Below are 9,454 nucleotides of genomic sequence, written 5' to 3'. Positions count from 1 at the left end.
CCTAAACTGTTTCTGACTCATAATTTCAAATTTTTTGCAATTTGTAAACTATTTTTTTTAGTTAAGAGTTTCATAATCAAAATTTACATCAAATAACATCATATATTTATCGAAAACAACTCGAGTTGGTAACTTAATTGTTAACACAAGAAACTGCTCCTATATTGATGGGAGCTCGTTTAGATAGTTTCTGAACTGTTCCTGTACATTTTTTGTTAACCGGATACTGGGTATCCTGGTCGGCAAACTGCTTGTTGTTATTTCTGTGACTCGTGCTTTAAATACATTTTTGATATACTGGTACGTTTGAAATATACTGGTACGTCTGATCTTCTTAGTAGTTTTTGTTCAATTGACGTTACTTTACCGGATAACGGGTATCCTTGTTTCTTGCTGAAATCTAAAATTTCCTTGATTTAGAATGTACGTTTTTAATTAAAAAACCAAAAAAATTTTGGGACTTAAGGTTCAGTGTCAAATCCCTGCTCCTAAAACTGTTCCTGCTGCTCCTAAAACAGTCGTTCCAGACCGGTTTCTTTTTCCTGATATGTTTGGCCTCAAGTGTTAATAGTTTTGTTTAGTTGTTCGACCGATCCATGATTTCCCAACTAACATCTGCGCTCTTTCCCTCAAATCTATAATTTCCCAAGTAAGATCTGCGGTATTCCCTCAAGACTGCATTGCTGAAAGTGGAGGCCTACCGATGAGTCTGATTTCTTAAGTCCCTCAATACTAGCGGTCAAATGTCGAACAGTTTGTCCGACATAGGTGGAAGTTCATCCACTACATGTTAGTTTATAAGCCACCCTAATGACTTCAGCGATGGTGAGCAAGATTCTAGTTTTCTTGTGACTAAAACTAATTAAACGTAAGTTAAAATTCATAATTTGTTTGCAAAATATTGATTTGGCTTACCTCTATATTGCACCATCAGCATTGGGCTTCGCGTCCCTTGGAGATTGAGTTGAAGAACTCATCTCACTATGCTGGGGCTTTTCTTACCATCGATGATTTTGCAGAGGGCGTCTGCCGCCAGACTTGCAGAACAATTTTCAGGGCACTGATTTTTTTTAGCCATTGCGCCCTATTAGTTTCCGTAGTCTTATCCAATTGCTCCCAGTTAGATGAACTCCTAAAAATTCGATGTACAGTGCCTAAAATAACACTACGATCATATTGAGTTGGGGCGCAGCTTCTATAGTTCAAAACAGTCCCAGTATCTGTTGGTTTTATTAACCAATTGCTGGTTACAACCCAATCCTGTAAAACATTTATATTCAAACCCATGATCGGCAATTTCCCCTCTGAATTAGTTTCCTCTAGAGTGAACTACAGATTTGGATGATTAGAATTGGCGCCATCGAGATTACAAAGCGAATCACCTTCAACTGTTTTAACAGTGACATCCACATACCTGGGGAACAGTTTAACTTGTGGAGTGTCCTTCTCTTTGCTTCTAGCGCGGCGGCTGCTTTCACAGTACCAGACCATCTCGATTATTGATGCGTATACATCATCGAATTTTTAGGATTAGACCAATGTCGTCACTTCTCGCATTCAAGCCTTTTGATCTATATGTTATTTTCCTACTGCAACATGGGCAGAAGCCGTTTTTGTTTTTTATTGACTGTATCTTCGTTCCCTCCGGTATTTCTTAATTTAAACCAAACTCGTATTCTTTCAGCCATAAATTGCAAGTTTTACAGCGAGCTTAGCGAACATTTTTACACCATCAACTTGCACATACCATAAGTCCTTACTCTTGAAATACACTTTGCTGACTGCTATTTTAAAAGTTTTCCCATTGTTGTCTTTGAATTTCAGGAGGAGACTCCTGGTTTTACGGCTTTTCTAATGCAATTTTAATTGCTTCCATGAGAGGAACATTAGTGTTTGAATTCTTCAAATCAAGAGATATTATGCTTTCATCCGGATCTAGAGCAATGTTTTCAAGTAAATCTCTGGCATTTTTTACTTTTGGTTTCTATATTTGCTCTATTGATGTGGTCAAAAAATATTTGGACGCTTTTTGTTAGGATTCTCAGACGAGCTGCCCGGAAATGATAGTACTGGTAGTCGTGGGGGTATCATCTCAGCCTTGTGTACCTACGCTAAACCGTACGAACGGACGAGTTACCCACATGTTTACCTCATCTTAGACCATAATTGATCACTTATCATGTCTCATTTGTTCATGGCAAGTAATTCTTTGTTAAGTTTCTTCTTTACTTTCGATCTCTCTCATCGGTGGTTGCCTCTTTGTTCACAAACTGAGCAGATCGCAAAAAAGTTCCAGTTTTGACTCATACGTTTAACTTCGCATTAAGATGTTTCCTCGTTTTCTTTAACAGTTTTGTCTTTTGGGGTTTGCCTTACTTTGTCTCTTGGAGTTTGCCTTACCAAAAAGTGCGTTTTATTAAATTTGTCTCTAAATTGATGCTTTGGACCCCTTGGAAGCATTTCATGTACCCATCCAGGCAGTTCAAGGTTAACAAGCACCTTACCTGACTGCTCATTTATCTCCTAAAGAGATTTATTTTGTCTCTCGGACAGTTTTTCTATTTTTTCTATGGTTTCCTGATGTTGTGTTTTAGCTTGCCTCAATTAGACGCCGCTCAAAAAGGAAAACGGATGCCCACCACTGTTCGTATATTTCTTTCTGCATCAGAGATCAGGCTTTCAGTACCATCTTCTCATAATTTTTTCTGTCCTCATAAGCCCTAGACGTTTGAGTCCTTAGTAATATTAGTTGAAAACTAAGCACAGCTTGGTCCAAATTCAACAGGTTCTCGGGACCCTAAACTTCAGAAAGTCCAATATTAGATCGTTTTTCAGACACTTTCGGCGAAATTTTATTCTATGTACGGATACTTGAAACTTTTTAAGGAACTTGAAATAATCTAAAGGCAAAAACTGTGTTCATTGTTTTGCAGGCCACGAGTAATAAAACCCATAAGGAACAGAGCGAAACAAATCACTCTCTCCTCACCACTGTCGTTGAAGCGCAGACTCTTCCTCTGCCTTCATCTTCTGCTCACGTCTTGCTTCCGCCTTCCTCTTTGTCTGCGATGGTCTCTGATGTTTCCAATCAGTTCTGCTCCACGTCAGCTCCAAGTCAGCTCTCTGGTGCCGCTTCAAGCAGAAATTATTAGCAAAAGAAATCAATATTGCAATATGCGAATCTTTTTGTGAGATGAATATATCAGTTCTGCACTAGGAAAATATGTCGGAGTACTTGGACCAATTTTTTACATTTGGAGCTTGAATGATCGTAAGAAAAACTGCAAACAGAAATTGGAACAAAAATATATCAGTCATTTAAAAAACCACCTCCTATCCAATAATGCTACCCATGAACACACACGATTACGGTAACCTACACTACTCTGTCATCCTTCCAAATGAAATTTCCGCAAATTTATAATCTCATTAGAAAAACAACTCAGCTGGGCGAATAAAACAAATTGTGATCGTGCGATTTGCCATTTCTGGAGATTTTTGATAAAAAATTTAGTTTTAAACGTTTTCGCGATTACTGAGCAAAAGTTTACATGTTTTCAAGACTTAACTGTCACTTGTTTCTGATAGTTGTCGCTTTAATCATTTTGTTAGTAATGAAAAAAAATTAACGCTGATGATGCACAAAATGTGCGAAAACGATTGAATTCAACATTTAATTCTCTAATAACTGTTTTCTCAATTATTAACTATTTTCAGCAGTAAACTACTCAATTTTTCAAATTCTTTCAAGGAAAATGGCTATTAACCCTTTTTTGTTCTATTCTTTGTACAAATTTATTATGTTTTTAAGCAATTTTTAAAAAGTTCAACTTATATTACCGTTTCTTGTTCATAATTTAACTAGGGTCTGTGTTAAAATGGCACTAGTTGTAACTGCCAGCTCCATTTTTCAAAGCCTGAAGAAACTTGAACGAATTAAAAGGTGAAAGACTGAACAGAATGTCTACGCAGTCCCCGGCCTTTCTTTGAATCCCATTTCTTTGAATGCATTTATCCAAGAGTGAAGGACTTGCGACTAATAATGGAACAGCGCAACCCCTGGCCAGTAAGCTGATTATCTTCTGTCATGATGTGCCGAATAACAGCAAATCATCTCATCGCTTCAACAACTATACGTTTCGCTCACTAGAAGATTTAATTGGTTATCTGCAATCGAAGCGACAACAAATAAGTGTCATTGTCTTCTGCAGGAGAAAAGAAACTCCAGATATCTTTGAGGATCTGCAGAAGAGAGAGAATCGTCATAACGGTAACAAGGAACCTTATCTCTAGAAGCAAGAGACAGAATACTGCGGTTCTCATAGATTACTTCCAACTGCATCAGTCCAGCGAACTGAAATTGAAGTTACTACGGGTCTTGCTATCCTATCGAGACTACCTACCCGGCATTTTCTCGAAGATACTGGTACAGGCCAGGAAGCCATTGCAGGGACGCCGCCGTCAAAGGCGCGGAGGGAGCAGACATTGGCAGTGGAACTTCAATAGACGAACAACCAATAAAGTTTAAGATACTGTTGGGCTTGTTTCTTGTTTGCTGAGAGCCCCATGAGTTTCAGTGCTCGTGGCCTGTAAAAGAGAGATGACAGCAATTTTGCTGCCACCACCACTCCATGGATTGATCTTAAAAAAGAAACTGCCTGGAACTTCGTGTTAGAGTAAGTAAACTATTTAATACTGTTTAGTGCAGTTTTTCTGAGAATTAAACTTCTGAAAAAGGTCACGATAACAAAATTCAAACAATTATACGGTTTTGCGAACCGGATATTGGTGTTTTTTTTCTGATCAAGCAGCGCATAGTTTTCAATTAAGTGTCCTGAGATCTGAATTCAAACCAGGCGAATGCTGATAAGATTAAGGCCTCAGGTAGCATAGCTAAAGCAAAGGAGGAGGTAAGAAGGAGTATAGATGAAAAATGGTCGCCTTCAGTAATATTCTATCTAAAACTCCGAGCAATCTGATGAGCCGACACATGAACCAAGCTGAAAATTTTCTAGAGAGTTAGTATAGTCTTCTAAAAATTTAGGTGACAGGTCGATCAGACTTAGATGGAGTAAGTTTACCGCAGTGGGTACGGGTAGTCTTAAGTTTTGGACCAAACATCCGGTACGGGACAAGTTCAAGGAAATTAATAGTTTTTTTGTCGGAGCGGGTATTAATAGTTTTTTGTCGGAGCTGAAAGTGAATGGAGTATTGGAGATAAACAGTGCTACATTAAAGCAGCTGCAAAGAGATATGCTTAGATTGTGAAAAAGATATATTGTGACAAACAAATAGACAAAGCCACAAGAAACTAATTTGTTTATTACAGGCAGAAAAATTTAATGAGAGGAAGCATTTGACCTACACTATTGAAATAAACATAGAATTAGTTGCCATGAGAAAAAACGCGAGCTGCTGTATACTAGGTTAAGATCAACGGCTAGTCTGTATGGATTACCAAAAATTCACAAGCAAAGGATACCACTTCATTCTGCCCTTCCTTTACCTGATAGCTCGTATGAACACCTAGACAAAACATTGGCAGAATATTTTGAAAAATGTGAGAGGGTTGACATGGAAACGATGAAACGATCACTTATATGGGCAGGAAGATTTTGGAGAAATTACGAAAGTTGGCTGAGAATAAGGTTCACTTTAAATGCAATGGTTTGTGGTATGTTCAAAAAGACGTTTTTCCTCCCTAGCAGTAATTCTGAATAATTTGTGGCTCAACGAAAAAGAGCCTGCTTTGTTCTCGGACTGAGAATGGCAATAAAGTTCTTCTAAGGCATGTGGATGACATAGCTAAAGCTGTGAGGGCGATCCTGGGGTACTCTTCGAGGCTGCAAGTAGAATGCATCCAACCTTACAGATAAAAGAACTAGTAACGGTAATTTGATTTTTTGGTTTGAAATTTAAAGGTGGACTCTCAAAAATAGGTCACACATGTGTGGTACCGAAAATCTACTGGTACCGGCCTCATTCTTGATTTTAGAGGCTGCGCATCTTTGCATTACAAAAGAAGTTTTATTGAAGGGACGGTCCTTCGGGTTTTCAGACGTACCTAAAATTGGAAATTTTTACAAAGCAATTAATATCAATCGGAAAGAACGGATTGATAATCAATTTCCGGAAAAATGGTCGGACAGGGTAGTTTTTTGAACAAATTTAAAGTAATTCAACTAAAATTAATTCAACTTTTTCCAATGTCTGCATTGAAAAGAAGTTGACTTGATAACTCAAGTATCGTTTTTTTCATCTATTACAGATCTAAAATTTTTGTTTTGAGGTTTTTTATACAGCCTAAGTTTTTAGAAAAAAAGTTGTAAACTAATTTTGATTTGTGGGTTTTTTCAGCGTTTAATAATCTGAAATTGTTCTCAATTCAAACTAGTTTAATAAGTTTTATCAATTCAAACTAGTTTTGAGATTCCTGCATTTTTGTGTTGAAGTCACCGCAAACAATTCGCGTTGCGCCAGGAGGAATGAACAATTCTTTCAAATGTTTTTCCAATGTTTTAAGGTTTGTGTATTAACGGAGCTAGGTGATATGTAGACATATGTTACAAAATATATTTTTTTTGCTTTTGGTTTTGATCTGTGTGGATAGAATTTTAAATGTAATGTAATGTACTGATATACTGTGGAGCTTGCTTCAGTTTCACTTGAAACCAAGTTGGGTTATCCCCCACACAGCGAATTTTTGGAAAATGTTTGTTGGCAAAGTCTGATTGTTTGTCTGACTCTATTGAACCACAGTTACAACATAAAATTGATGCTCGTGCGAGGGGGGAGGAAAAGGAAAAAGAGCCCAAATTTAATGTGAGAGATCTTTTGCATACGCTTTCAGTTTCAGAACATCATAGTCAAATTGGCAGTTTTCAAATTCCCGGATTTCTTCAAAAATAGAGGTTAAATTTTTCGCACGGAAACGGATGTAAAATGGAGACAATAATTCTATAACGGTATTGGAAGTAAAGAATCTCTCAGGAACTGGATGTAAAACTGAGGTAAAATCTCTCTCACGGAAATGGAGGAAAAGTTTTAATTCACGGGTTCGATATCTGTATGGGGTTTTGAAATTTTTTGTTAAACACTTCTAATTCAATAGTAAAAACTTGACTAAAAAAACACCCCGAGCACAAATATTTCTCTCTCGCTCTCTTTTATCGAAGGTCGGAACAAAATTTGATCACGCGCGTGGTTGACTGGAATACTTTTTTGTCTAAATGCAACCAAGCAGCCGATATGCCAGCTTGATGAAGTAATCATATGAGCCATTTTGCCAAGCACTTTGGATACTGTTTTGTACAAAACGAAAGGCCAGAAATCTTTTTTTGAACGGACTGATTTTATATGACCAAAGCCAATCAAAGATGTATCATGCCTTTTTTATTGTAGTTACAGTTGCGAGCGATCATTTTCGAAAGAACCATCATTTTTTTTTTAGAAATACTTTGTATTATTTTGAGATATTCTTTTATAGCTGCAGGACCCTGATTTTTGTTGGCACCAATAAATACTATTTTTGAGGGAGACCCATTTGTTTGGTGAACTTTTTCCAAAAAGTTCCAAAACACGCTTCGCCAAAACGCTTTGCCAAAATTTCGCCAAAACAGGGTGCTTTGGGGGAGCTCGGAAAATCAATTTAGTCGACCTAAAAAAAAGGTCGACAAAATTTTGGAAATTGTTTGAAAATCCGCCCCTCGAGAAAACCCTAGATCCGCGTTTACTGAGCCCTTCGGTTTTTGAAACGGCAATGGAAATCAATTTGAGATTGAAACTGATCGAAATTGGTTCCAGGTAAAAATTTTTAGAGTTTGGAGGGTATTACAATTAACAAAGTTTGATGCTTACTCTCCGAGAATAAGCTTATCAATATTAAATGCATTTTCAGGCCTTTTCATGGCAAAAATATTGTCTAACCTCGTAGCAAAAACATGTGGTGGAGTGAGGTATACAGTGCTGATTTAAATTATCCGGACAAAACGAACAAAACTTGAATTTTCAAACGCGTTTTTCTCAAATTGGGTTAAGATTAGACAAAAAGTGAAGAGAACAAAGTTGCTTAGAATTTTACCAGAATTAATATGGTGCCATTTGTCTACGAAATTCTCAACCAAAAATTTTACCCCAAAAATGGGTCATATTGGCTTTTTTCAATTAATCAAGAATTACGCTGACATTACTTTGTTAATTGATAAAAAAATTATATCACAGGAAGCCTCCTACGCAGCTCAACAAATTTTAACAAGGGTTAAATCTCCAAAAATTTGCGCAAATTATTTAAAATTTATTTTAAACAGAGATTCTGGGTTTTATATAGTAAAAATCACATTTATTGACTATCGAGTGAAAATTTTTTTCTCTTTTACTGGTTTTTGAAGATTTAACCCTTGTTAAAATTTGTTGAGCTGCGTAGGAGGCTTCCTGTGATATAATTTTTTTATCAATTAACAAAGTAGTTTCAGCGTAATTCTTGATTAATTGAAAAAAGCCAAAATGACCCATTTTTGGGGTAAAGTTTTTGGTTGAGAATTTCGGAGAAAAATGGCACCATATTAATTCTGGTAAAATTCTAAGCAACTTTGTTCTCTTCACTTTTTGTCTAATCTTAACCCAATTTGAGAAAAACGCGTTTGAAAATTCAAGTTTTGTTCGTTTTGTCCGGATAATTTAAATCAGCACTGTATAGTCACTTCGTCTAGTATAGTCCTTGAAATGAAACCCAGGTCTAATATACTGGTTCGTTTTTTATTGCAAAAACCAAGATCACTTATCGGAACTTCAAAGAATCGAAATATATACTGTGTTTGACTCTTCCCTTCCCCCTCCCCCCCCCCCCCCCCCTCCCCCCTCCCCACCTGACACGACCATCTTTTTTTTAGTGTAACGAGTGGTTTTACAAGGTTAATTATGAAGACTAATAATGTTTGGTACAACTTAATTCGTCCGGATGTCATTTTTCATAACGATCGGACAATGTGAACAGTAGCTTTACTTGTTAAAAATTGCAGGTGGTGGGAAAAGGAAAAAGAGCCCTGTGTTTTGGTAAGTTGCTTGCTTCACAAGTCGCAAAACTGGCCCATATTTCAATGTTGTAAAACAATTTTTGCGACAATTGAAGGATCAAAAAGAAAACTCTAAAATCGATTACCTTTTTTGAACAATGTTTTCTGGCTGATAACTGGATAGTTCATGTCCCCAACTGTGATATGTGTAATACTGGGATAGAAACGAAATTAGAAACAGACTTCGATTTAGAACAAAAAACGACTGCTTCATTACTCGTTTTCATGTTGGGCCATTCGGGTTAGTTTACGCACGTGCTTATCATTCCAATGAAACCAAAATAAACTAAGAGTTTGATAACGTCTAATTCAAATCTCCAACCACTCGAGATTTTTGAAGACAATTGAGTTGGATTGAAAAATGGATTTCTTTAACATAGTAC

The sequence above is a fragment of the Symsagittifera roscoffensis genome, unplaced genomic scaffold (assembly GCF_963678635.1).
Source record: "Symsagittifera roscoffensis unplaced genomic scaffold, txSymRosc1.1 SCAFFOLD_136, whole genome shotgun sequence".
Lineage (NCBI taxonomy): Eukaryota > Metazoa > Xenacoelomorpha > Acoela > Convolutidae > Symsagittifera > Symsagittifera roscoffensis.
Note: the sequence above shows the minus strand (reverse complement) of the source record.